Consider the following 12,919-nt stretch of genomic DNA (forward strand, 5'->3'; position numbering starts at 1 on the left):
CTGGATCACCCCCCGCCGGTCGACCACCCAGTCCCCTCGTCTCAGGAGGCTCCCGCGACCCCAGTCTGCAGGGCTTCCTTACCCACGGCCGGTGCGCAGGTTGCTCCCGGTGTCGACGACGACTGTCTGAGCTCGGATTCCGACCGCCTCGTCATCGCAGACCCGGCCGACGTCACCCCCGGTCAAGGACACCCGGCCCCCTACGCCCACCCTTCCGACGTCGTCGCCCACGTGCGAGTCGTCCACCAACCCGTCGTCCGCTGGAGACGTCGACATGCCCTCTGCTCGTCCCGACGCCAAGCGTGGCCTCCCGACGACAAGCAGCGGCTTGGACGCCACCCACGCTTTGAGTGTCCCTAAGAAGCATCGTAGACTGCTTCCAGACGACCCGGACACCCCCGACCACCTGCGAGGCCCTGAACTCCACATGGAAGGACTCCGACAGCTCCGACCCACTGGTATTTTAACCTGTCCGATGGTACTCCGCTTTTCTTACCCTTTAATACTGGGACTACACGTTCTGATTCTCAATGTGCAAGGTTTTCGTTGTCCCACTAAGCAGCGCAAGTTGTTCATCTTGCCCAGTCCCAGCATTCTGACTTGCTTTTTTTGCAGGAGACCAATTTCTTTTCCGCGCAACATGTGATAGAGTTTAAAGCCCGGTTTTCGATCCCTTGCTATTTTTCTCTTGCCTCGTCACGCTCCTGTGGCGTGGGCGTTTTAATCTTTCGCAGCTCTTTTTTGCGGGGCGCTTTTTCCGTCTGCGACCCAGACGGTCGCGTACTGGTTTATCAATTTTTTGTTGGTAACGCCAAATTCCATGCGATAAGCGTTTATGCGCCCACGCGTCCTTCGGCGTCTCGCCCCTTTTTCAAGAGCCTTTTGCAGTATGTGCCTCCGGACGGGTTTTTCTTTCTTTGCGGCGATTTCGATTGCGTTCTTGATTCTAACCGCGATGGTCAGGGCCCTGGCCGTGGGCGTGGCATCTGGAACGCTCGTGAGTCGGCCCGGCTGCTCGGAATCTACAACCTCCACGACGCTTGGCTCGAACTGCACGGCGCTTTGTACGTACCCACGTGGTCGCGCGGCTCCTCGTCCAGCCGCCTCGATCGGGTGTATCTCCCTCCCGGTCTCGTGCCGCGCCTCCTTCGTTGCGCTGTTCTCTCGTTTCCCGCCGCTGCCGGATACGTTTCCGACCGCCGCCCGGTGTCTGTCGTTTTGGACCTCTCGAGCTTTCTGCATCCTCGCGGTGACACCTGGGGCTTAGACACCCCGCTCTTGCGAATCGAGCAGGCCCTTTAAAGCCTGCGACAGTCGATTCGCATGTCGCTGTCGGTTGCTCCGCTGTCTCCCAGCCGCTGGGAGGTCATCAAGTCCCACTGCCGGTTTTACGCGACGACAACGGGGAAGTTGCTTCGACGCCGCGTTACTGAGGCCCTCAATGAAACGATCCGCCGCGTCCGTATCGTGCAGCGTGGCGGTACGCGCACCTACTTGATGTCGGAGTACTTGGCGCTTCTTCGTGACCGCTACCAGCGGCTGCTTCACTCGTCGTTTCGACCCACCGTCGCGCAGCAACTGCGGAATCAGCCCGTGGACGACCCCGAAGTGCTTCAGTGCCTTCGCGCCTCTCGTACCGGGAGAGATGAACCCTCGTACGTTCCGAATGTCCGCCTCTCAAGTGGTGGCCTTTCTGCCGACCCCCGCGACATTAGTGCAGTGTTCTACGAGTTCTTCTGGTCCCTTTTTCGTACGGACCCTGCGGTGTCCGCTTTGAACCTTGCCGAGCGAGTTCGCCTATTCTGTGGTGACCTCCCGGCTTGCCCCGACTTTGAGGGTCCTTCTCTTGTACGCCCCACCACTCGTGACAAGCTTTTTGACCTTCTCCGTGCGATGAAGATCGGGTCTGCCCCCGGGCCCGACGGTTTGCCTGCGGAATTTTACGTGGCCTTTTGGGACGTCCTCGCGGACCCTCTAGTCGACCTTTTCAACCATTTTCTTGAAACTGGGGAGGTCCCTCCTTCCTTCCGACACGGTCGGGTCGTCCTTCCTCCCAAAGATGGTTCCCCGTCGGACCCCACGGCATGGCGGCCTATAGGCAGCCGGCAATGGCCAGGCGGCGCCACGAGAGTACTGCATTCAGCGCCACAAGCGGAGGCGTCTCTGTTAATGGGGCGGCCAGTTTTCCCGTCGGGCCGTGGCGAGCGGCGGCGACCCCGATTTCAGCAGTCCCCGTGTGTACCTGCGTCCCTGGTTCTTTTATGCGGTTTTTTAATCGAGAGCCTTGCTAGGTCCAAGTGCTGAGAGAATATTCTAGAGTCGTCATTTGGACACCAGTTTGAGTTGTCTTCACTACTTGTGCCCGCCCGATCGGCCTGTGCTTCGCTCGTCTCCCAGGAAGTGACACAACACAACGAGAAGGCAGCGAATAGGTTTATTGTACATCCCGGATGCCCGGCTTCGAGAGCCGGCAGTCCGGACCCGCCGACCCTAGTTGTCACCCGTCGTTCAGAGCTTACAGTCGGAGCCCATGTCCAGGCCTGCGGATCGCCCTTCCCACGCCGGTGCTGCGTAGGCTAGCTGTTCCGGTTTATCACAGCCAGAGTCTCGCTGCGGAACCACTCCGGGATCGTCATGGACTAGGCCAGTATGGTCCGGGTTCGCCGCTTCCGCCGGTCCTGATCCGAACTTCGCTGGTGGAATGCTCCCGGGAATCGCCATGGGCCAGACCAGCCAGGGCGGCTCTATCGTTCCTGCCCGGCCCCAGCCTCGTGCAACACGCTCTTCCTCTTTCCTCGCCGGCTGGCCCCCGCTCGCGCCTCGCTCGGCCGTCCTCTCCTCCCGACGCCCACACACACTAGAATAAAATTTAGGCAATTAGAACCAAACTCTGCATGCTACAAAACCGTGCGCACATTGCAAAGCCTGGTGTAAAATGGCGACGGGCAACGAAGTGTACGTGTAAAAATATTTACGCTTCGCATGAGATTTTTCTAAAGAAAAACTTTGGCATCCTGCTTTCTGCACGCCGTCACTTTTGTTTCCAGACTCTGCATTAAATTTGGTTGCTGAAACAAACAAAACTTTGTACTACGGAAGTCCATTTTTTGAAAACTCGCAGGTTTGGAAGGTTTTGGTTGCGACGTGCACGAGTGCCGAACGGCATTAGGAGTGCTGGAACGGGCCGACGGGCCTTTCGCTTGAAGACCTGATCGCCCAATTCTCGACGTCACAGCGAAGCAACGATCGGCCCGATTGTTCCTATCGTATTTCCCTACTGTGGCTGTCAAAGCGACTCGTAATACAACTTGTATAAATGTTATTTTGCGGAGTAGTCTGCAAAATCAGTTCGTCCGACCACTTTCCAAGCCTGCACATAGATTTTAGTTCACTCCCCCCCCCCCCCCCCCCCCCCAAACAGTTTCTGTAAAATTGACTTACTTGTTGCGTCACACTGCAGTAATCCACTTCTGTCGCCGTGTCGCTTCCCAAGATCTCGAAGGGAAGCTGGGGAAGCGGTGAAGTTCGACGCTTGAGTCACCTTCGCGACTGTGGGCGTCTTTCATGCAGCAGTAGCAACGTTTATTTTTTGGGGGAACTCTATTAGTAGGCGAGATGTCACAGGAACCCGGTGAGGTTATAGAGACGTGAAGTTGGGACTTTTACGAAAAACGGTTCCAAAAAAGCTCACGCCAATCCGAAATGCAACGTTCACACGTGGTTTCCGGAGGCGCCCGCCCGCAGCCCCGCGTAGTCCTGGCCTACCCAGTTTCATTATTTTGCAGCCGCTAGATGGCGCAACGTGTAGCACCAAACTGCATTGCAGGTTGCCTATCACATTCCTTAACGTTGACTACAGACTTGTGGCGTCCCTGTTTGTTTCACGTCTCGGACCGCTCTTGCCCTACGTGGTGAGCTCGGCTCAGACAAGTTCTGTGCCCAGGAGGAACATCTCCTCCCTGTCTCTTACCCGGGACCTATTTACGTACGCGCACTTCACCAATTTCGACCGCGTCGAGCACCAGTTCTTGTTCGAGGTTTTCGGCGCCTTCGGCCTTCCTGAGAGGTTCGTTGCCCTCCTACGGTCACTGTACAGTGGCTTGACGAGCAGTCTCCTTGTCAATAAATGGCTCCTTGCCCCATTTCCCGTCACTCGGGGAGTACGGCAGGGTTGCCCTTTATCCCCCTTGCTCTATGTTTTGAGCCTCGATCCTCTCTTAAGACGTTTGGCGTCCTGCTCGGACATACGAGGCTTTCCGTTGCCCAATCTAGACGGCGTTACCGTCAGTGCCTACTCTGACGACATCGGTTTGTTCATTCGGGACTCGGAGAGCCTGAAGCTGCTATGCGACTCTTTTCTGAGTATGGCGTCCTGTCGGGCGCACAGTTAAACCGCTCCAAGTGCAAGGCACTTCTGCTCCGTGGCGCCTCCCCTCCAACCTTGCCGGCGGATATTCAGGTCGTCACCGAGCTCCGCATTCTTGGCTTATTCTTCGACTGTTGTGGCGTGGCGTCCCGCACCTGGGAGGTTTCATTCACTAACCTCGAACGACAGGTCTCTGCTGCCGAAGCGTTCACGTTGTCTCTTCGAGACCGTGCTTATCTTGCTAAGGCCGTTTTCTGCGGCCCTCTCGTTTTCGCCGCTCACGTCGCCATACTTCTTCCCCGGTTCATTCACCGCGTCACTTCTTGTCTCTTTCGCTTTTATTGGAACGGGGGCTCCGAGCATGTCACCCGGGCGGTACTTCGTCTCTTGACGTCCCTCGGCGGCAGAGGCATGCCGTGTGTCGACACCATGATCCGTTTGCAGGCCCTTCGTACCGTTTTGGGAGTACTGGAGAACACTGAGCACCCTGCGCGTTCTCTTGCCCTCTATTTCCTGGGACCTTCGCGCCATGCGCTCGTTCCTCGCGCTTTGGGTAGCCTCTACCTTAGCGCCGAGTCCACTCCACCGTTCTACCAGGCGGTGGTGAGCCTCCATAACGAACTGCTACGCGCGTTCCCGAACCCTGTGGTGCGGGACGTAGCCCCTGCCTGTGTTGCTGAAGAACTTTGCGTTCAGTGCGTCACTCCCGAAGAGCACCGAAAGGCGACCGCCTTCCCCTGGTCTTCATTGTTGTCCCGCTGTCTGCCTGGGTCTATAGACGATTTTGAGTGGCGTCGAGGGTGAGAAATCCTGCCCACAAAGCAACGTCTCCACCGCTGGGGCTTAGTCCCGGACCCTCGTTGCCCCAACTGCGGACAACTAGAGACTGTTTCGCATATTTTCCAAGAATGTCCGGTAGCGCAAACATTTTGGCGCCTCGTTCACCACGGGTTCCGACCCTTGGGAGTTCGCCACTTTGCTCTCGGTGGCCGGTGCCCACGGGGTGGCCTGGCTTTGCTTCTCCTGGCCTTCGGACACTTCGTTCTCTGGAGGAATCGCTGTACCACGGTGGGCCAACAGCGGCGCAGCCGTGCCATGTGGCCTCTCCTGTCCCAGCTCCTTGGAGTCTTGCTCCGCCATCTCGCCTCTGAACTTTTCTGGTTAGGCGAGCGTGAGTTCCTGCGCAGGTGGTCCTGCCGCTACGTTACTTTAGTCCACGGCCGCATTTACTTAGCATTTGCTCCCCTAGCCCAGGTGTGAGTGGAGTACGCACCCTCGCGAGGACGGTTTTATTTTGACCGTATTTTTTCTATTGTCCGGTGTAATACCGGTGGTTTTGTTGTAAATCTCTTGCGTCGCGTCGCGTTATTCTGAGGCGGCCTAGTCCGCCCGTCCTTGCGCCTTGTTTTGCCCGGTCATTATACCCTTTGTGGCCTTGTGCCAAACGTTAATAAAATATTTCTTAAAAGCTAAAGGAACACCGTTCCCATGATTCTTTAAGCGCGGGCCGGGGCACTTGGGGGATATAGCAAATGGTCTATTGATTATTTCAAGATACTTTTCACATTTCTTATGGCATGCTGTTCACCTCACTGATGCGCATCACAAAATGTCACTATGAAAATAATAATGTGCTTGACCTGAGTGACTTAATAATATTCATGTTGTGAATTACCTATATGTATTTCGGTCACCTTTCGCAGTAATTTGTATTCTAACTCATCACTTTGTGTTCTATGCAATGTAAGCAGTAACGCGTTACCAGGGACGTCGTTACGTGTAACGCTTTAGTTTATTCCGACAACGTAGTACCGTATTCGTTACATTTCCAAGACTGTAGCGCATAACGCACTTACTTATTTCGAGTAACGGGTAACCTAGTTACGTTACACGTCACTTCTTTTCCCTAAGACCGAAACCAAATGGGAGCCCTGTGGCACCTCGCGACGTCACGCGAAAGACGGTGTGAGGGTTTAAGGCTACCTCGGAATCTGCGAATCGGTCACGGAGGCTGGTTTTTGCTCAGGCAAACCGCGTTCGTCGATCTCCCGGCATTTGCACAAGCGCTCTTTTAACGAAAAGAGGGGAGTGAACGGTTTTAATCATTACATTTGTACGAGCGTCTAGACACGACGGCGCCCATATACAGCTGCATGCTTGGGTGCAGGTTGGTTAGGTGCCAACACGAGGACGGGTCATCCCGTGAACGCTTGACTACGGCAATATGCAGCGAACACTTGCTGCGTACGTCGTTCAACATCTGTCGAAAATGAGGTCGAGGGGTGTAAAGCAATTAACGGCTCAGAGGAGTGCGAATGAAGCAGATGCGCAGCGGCGGTCACACGACCCCTGCGGCGCCCCATATGGAACGGGGAGGAGAAGAGAAAGGGCAGCTGTCTTTTCTCTTTCAACGCTATGATTAAGGGGGTCATGAAAAGACAGCTTACCTGCGGTAAATACTGAAGGCATTGTATTCATAACGTGCAAGCTCTCCATAAAAAAGTCGCTAAAACGTCGAAAGACGTCAAAAGATGACTTCTTACAAAAGATGTAAAGGTATTACTGAAAATCGGCGTCATTTTTAAAAATCCAGCCATCACACAGTGGTTTTTATCGTATCTTTCTTCTAGAGAACAGTTTGTTGAAGTTAAGGGACATAAGTTCCCATAGAATTAATACAATAAACGCTAGAGGCTCAGCTGGCGCTAGTGTGCTGTTGCATTTTGAAGCAGACAGCAAGCAGTCAGAAATTGACTTCCGGTAATGCATTTCTATGGTGATAAAGCGAGTGCATTTTCTCTCTGCGCTCGATTGTGAGAGCAAATATCACTAATAATTTGTACGTACTAGGCACATTGTAACATTTCTCAGTCACGCAGACGAAATAATTGGTCAGTTACAGTATTTTTATTTGAAATTCGTGGTATGAAAAACAATGTTAAAACCACTCCGTACGTGTATTTATGTGCACTGTCGGACACTGTTAGCGCGAACACGGCGTCGACGCTTTCCAGCATGGGGGATATACGTCCCAAACGATCGAAGGACATGTGGAAAACCAAGACAGACGGCAAGAACCACGCAGTAACAGTGGATAAGTAACTCCTTGTGCACGCAGACGATCAAAGTAATTAAAGCTTCGTAATATAGTCAGATTTTCAATAAATAAGTACTGCTTTATTCTTTCTGGTCATGAATGTGTGCGAAGATGCTTGTTCTGGGATCAAATCATCACCCGCACGCTCCAAATCTTTACAAATAGGGTGACCAGAGAGCAGGTGCCCGATAAAAACTGCCCGACAGAAAATAATAAAAGGACACCTTTCGTAGCTCACGTTCTTTTTTTTTTTTTGCGTTCGAATGTTTCTTTAACCGATCGTAAAAATGCACGACGGAGTCATTTCCATCCAATGAGAGGACAAGCATATTCGCAACATATATAAGCACCACCGAAATGCTAGCAAACCTTGAACACGCTCTACATTCCTTTCGATCGTTGGTTTGCTTAGAATCGTCGCTCGTTTTCACATACCTTCCTTGAAACAGAGGTTTGGACCTGAAACAGAGCGAAGTTTAACATCATTCAGTGGTAGAAAAAAATGCTGTAACTAAAGCGATTACACTTCCACAATACCAATAGAGGTCCATAATATCCGGTACAACCGAAATGACAAAAGTTATTCATGTTATTTTCCGGCGAAGAGACATAATTCACGCGGGTTTTTCCATAGGAATACACAGGGAGGTTGGAAACGTAGACTGCATGCTGTCTGCTTCAATTTGCATCCGGAAGCCCCATAGACACTAGCGCCAGCTGAGCCTCTAGCGTTTACTGTAATAACTCTATGTTAAGTCTAGCCTTTCGCTGGTTTCTGCAGCGGTGCCCCAGGGGAGTGTTTTGGGTCCCCTTTTGTTTTATTATTCATAAATGATCTGCATAAAGGCATAACCGTTCCAATCAGACTATTTGCAAATGACTCTGTGATATACCATAAAATAGAAACTCCAGGTGACCAGGACGAACTAAGTCGTAATCTAAAAAGAATTCAATACTGGTGTGATAATTGGCAGATGGTGTTAAATCTTGAAAAATCAGTCATCTTTCAGTATCTAGCAGAAAAGAATATCTTAGCATACAACTATCACATTGACGGCGTCGGACTTGAAAGAGTAAAAGAGCATAAGTACCTAGGTTTATTATTTACACCTGACCTACCTTGGAATACCCACATTGATAAAGCCTGTCTTGAGGCCAACAAAGGACCATGGTGCCTCAGGCGAAACCTTACTAGTGCAACTCCGGAAATAAGAAGCCTGACTTATACAGCCCCGGTAAGACCGATCATTGAGTGCGCGAAAATTGTGTGGGATCCACATACTATAACAAAGTGCCATAAATTTGAAAAAATTCAGTGACTTGCCTCCAGGTTCAACTTTAACGAATTCGGCCTCGGATTTTCTCCTACAAAACTATGTGAGCTCGCAAATCTCCCAACTTTGGAATCGAGGACCAAGTACCAAAGATTGAAATTACTTTTCAAAATTATACATAACTTTATAAAGATACAAAATCGGATTATTTGGAAATCAGCACTAACGAATCCCCAAGGCATCGCCATAGCATATTCATTCGTAACCCATCTGTGCGAAATGATTGTTTTAAGTTCAGTTTTTTCCCTTATAGAACCCTCAAAGAGTGAAATATGCTGCCCGATTCTGCTGTTTCGTCAACATCCCTCATTGCCTTTTAGACTATATAAATATTATTGTCGAATGTGACAGTCGTGAAAAGCTTTAATTGTACAAATACGGACCAAATTTCTGCTTTCGTGTGATTTGTTAATACTTGTGCTCCTTTCACTTCTGTGACTTTTTCTTGTGCTTTTAAGTGCACGAAGCGGTCTTGTGCAATCCACTGTCTTGGTTAATTGCTCTGTGTATAGGGGTTACTTTCATCTTTTATTTTTGTATACCCACTCTTGTAATAGCCCAATGGGCTGACAGTGTCAATGAATGAATGAATTAATTAATGAGATGGATATGTCGCGGCCGCATCAACTCGCAGTCAGAACAGACGGCAAGGTGAGCAATGTGCCGCCGAAGTTTTTCCTGCACGGGCGCTGCGCTTGGCAATGCACGGGATGTTCGGATCTTCTCAGCAGTAATAGACCCTTTTCAATACTCCATCAAGCAACAATGGTGGTCGCCATTGCTTGGGCGTGAAATGCGGGAGTGTATCCGAATCCTCACCGAACCCTGACGTCACACTCGTGTCCAATAGGCGCTCAGAGTATGGGATAAAGCAATGGAGGGCAGGCGTTGCCGCGGACTACTGAAAAGGTCCCCCTCTCGAATGTATACGGCAAGTTGTTGTTTCCTAGTCCACCTCGAATGATCACGCAGTGTTCGTGTGTTCGTCTAATCCTTGAGCTACATTATAGCGTCGTCATCGAGAGTGCGTGATTACGTCACCATTATATTCGCAAGTACTTGAGCAAGTTTTGCGAGTTAGAGATATAGAAGTCCACTTTTATCCCCCAGAATTAATTCGCGACAAGCAAGCTCCCGGCTCCATGGCGTTGCGGGCGACGATTATTTTTCCTAAGCTTGTGTCAGTTTGACTGCGTAAAAGATGTAACATTAAAATGCAATCCTTTTCTCTTTTTTTTTTTTCATGGCCTGTTTATGATGGAAGAAGTTGAAGATGCTCTGAAGCGGATGATGCGAGGCTTATACTTTCGAGGCATTAGTAAGATGCGACGCTGGAATTGAATACAAAAGTCGCGTAAGCGTTCATTTCTCACTCGGGTACAGTCCGTCAGTTTCCAGAACATAATCGGCTTTGCAGCCCCTTTATGTATAAAATGGTATCGCGGCTTCAATGAAGGTCGCTGTTTTGTCCTTTCCGGTTGTATATTTGTCACCGTCGAAACTGAGAGATCCAGGAAGAATCCTAAGGTAAAAACAAACATTCCCCATAGCCTTTGACTGTCGAAAGTGGGGGTGCCCGGCAAAATATAATAAACTGCGGGTCGACTACCGCCAATAATATGGTAGAAGGCGCTTATGAAATCCAGTGCCACCAGATGGCACTGCATTTTGGTAGGGTCTATTTTTCTGCGTTATTTAGTGGTGTATCGTCACCAGCTGTGAAACTTGCAACAGGGGCAGGCAGTATAAAAAACTGAATATGTCTCACTTTTGTTTGTTTGTTTTGTTGGCGTAAGCTTTTCCAGGATTTATTTAACACCACTGATCTCAATAACAATTGCTGGATCGCGCATTCGCGCTCCGCGAGTGCGGCCACCAAACGGCCATCTTGCAAGCCGTTTTTTTTCTTTCGTGTTGCTAGCGTAGCAGAGCCCGGCGGCAGCGTGCTAAAGACACGCTTTCTACTGGCACGTCGTCCTTCGCCGAAGACGTTCTTTAAGATCCTGTGTGAGGCGTGATACTTGCCGTTGAGAACACGTGGAAATTTTTACGAAAGCGCAGTGCTGCAGGAAAAAGGCACAACTCGTCGAAAGCAAGTTTCGCTGGTCTCGTGGCGTGTTCAAAGCTTCCCTAGCACGCCCAAGTGATGTGTGTCTGTGCCTTCGCACGCTTGTATACCGATAAAAAATCGACGCCATGTGGATGTGTATTGCGAGTGCAATGTGCTTAAAGCCGTACGTAAAGGTACAACTCGTCGAAAGCTAGTGTCGCCAGTCTCGCGGCGTGATCAAAGCTCCCTTGGCACGCCGAGTGCTGCATCTTTGTGCCTTCGCACGCTTGGATACCGATGAAGAATCGACGTGGCACCAGTTCTGAAGGTGTGTCGCGGGTAGATGCCTTTTTATCATACATATATCGGCCACAAAGTTCTAGATCGTCCAGCTTTTCCGGTGAGTTGCTATCACTAAAGGGGGAGGTGGGATTTGTACGTGCTCGTATGTACTATTGACCATGGCCAGGGAGGGGCAGTATTTCAAGTACAGGTATTTGAAATACGTATTTCAAATACTTTGTGTATTTTGCATTTGTATTCGCTCGGACCTATAGGATGAAACGAAATATAGCGCAACGAGCGCAGGAAAGTGCAGCTCAATACTTGGTTTCAGCTTAGCTCCAAGCGCGGCCGATAATATGAGTCAAAGGGCCAATCAAAAAGCAAAAAAGACACAACGTCATGGCGTGCTCTCCGCAGTTGATAGGACCAGCATGTGTTCGCCGTCTTTCTATGCCTACTCCTCTGCCGGCTCACCTATCGAACGTAGAGAGCACACCATGACGTTGCACTTTTTGTACTGTTTGATTAACTGTTGGCCTTATAACATCGCCCGCGCTCGTACCTATAGAATGAAACAAAGTATAGCGCAGCGAATGCAGGAAAGTGCAGCTCAATACTTGGTTTCAGCTTAGCTCCAAGCGCGGCCGATATTATGAGTCAAAGGACCAATCAAACAGCAAAAAAGACACAACGTCATGGCGTGCTCTCCGAAGTTGATAGGACTAGCATGTGTTCGCCGTCTTTCTACGCGTACTCCTCTGCCGGCTCACCTATCGAACGTAGATAGCACGACATGACGTTGCACTTTTTGTACTGTTTGATTGGCCGTTTGGGTCATAACATCGCCCGCGCTCGGACCTATAGGATAAAACGAAGTATAGCGCAACGAGCGCAGGAAAGTGCAGCTCAAAACTTGGTTTCAGCCACGGTTTTAGCTTAGCTCCAAGCGCGGCCAATATTATGAGTCAAAGGGCCAATCAAACGGCAAAAAAGACACAACGTCATGGCGTGCTCTCCGCAGTTGATAGGACCAGCATGTGTTCACCGTCTTTCTATGCCTACTCCTCTGCCGGCTCACCTATCCAACGTAGAGAGCACACCATGACGTTGCACTTTTTGTACTGTTTGATTGGCCGTTGGGCTCATAACATCGCCCGCGCTCGGACCTATAGGATGAAACGAAATATAGCGCAACGAGCGCAGGAAAGTGCAGCTCAAAACTTGATTTCAGCCACGGTTTTAGCTTAGCTCCAAGCGCGGCCAATATTATGAGTCAAAGGGCCAATCAAACGGCAAAAAAGACACAACGTCATGGCGTGCTCTCCGCAGTTGATAGGACCAGCATGTGTTCACCGTCTTTCTATGCCTACTCCTCTGCCGGCTCACCTATCCAACGTAGAGAGCACACCATGACGTTGCACTTTTTGTACTGTTTGATTGGCCGTTTGGGTCATAACATCGCCCGCGCTCGGACCTATAGGATAAAACGAAGTATAGCGCAACGAGCGCAGGAAAGTGCAGCTCAAAACTTGGTTTCAGCCACGGTTTTAGCTTAGCTCCAAGCGCGGCCAATATTATGAGTCAAAGGGCCAATCAAACGGCAAAAAAGACACAACGTCATGGCGTGCTCTCCGCAGTTGATAGGACCAGCATGTGTTCACCGTCTTTCTATGCCTACTCCTCTGCCGGCTCACCTATCCAACGTAGAGAGCACACCATGACGTTGCACTTTTTGTACTGTTTGATTGGCCGTTGGGCTCATAACATCGCCCGCGCTCGGACCTATA

At 50.6% G+C, this 12,919-nt stretch overlaps 1 pseudogene; it reads left to right on the forward strand.

Annotated features, from left to right (window-relative positions):
- The first annotated feature begins 274 nt into the window (after positions 1-274).
- LOC120844445 lies at positions 275-1,001 on the forward strand (annotated as a pseudogene).
- Positions 1,002-12,919: the final 11,918 nt, after the last annotated feature.

The sequence above is a fragment of the Ixodes scapularis genome, unplaced genomic scaffold, assembly GCF_016920785.2.
Source record: "Ixodes scapularis isolate PalLabHiFi unplaced genomic scaffold, ASM1692078v2 PGA_scaffold0__279_contigs__length_252992795, whole genome shotgun sequence".
NCBI lineage: Eukaryota > Metazoa > Arthropoda > Arachnida > Ixodida > Ixodidae > Ixodes > Ixodes scapularis.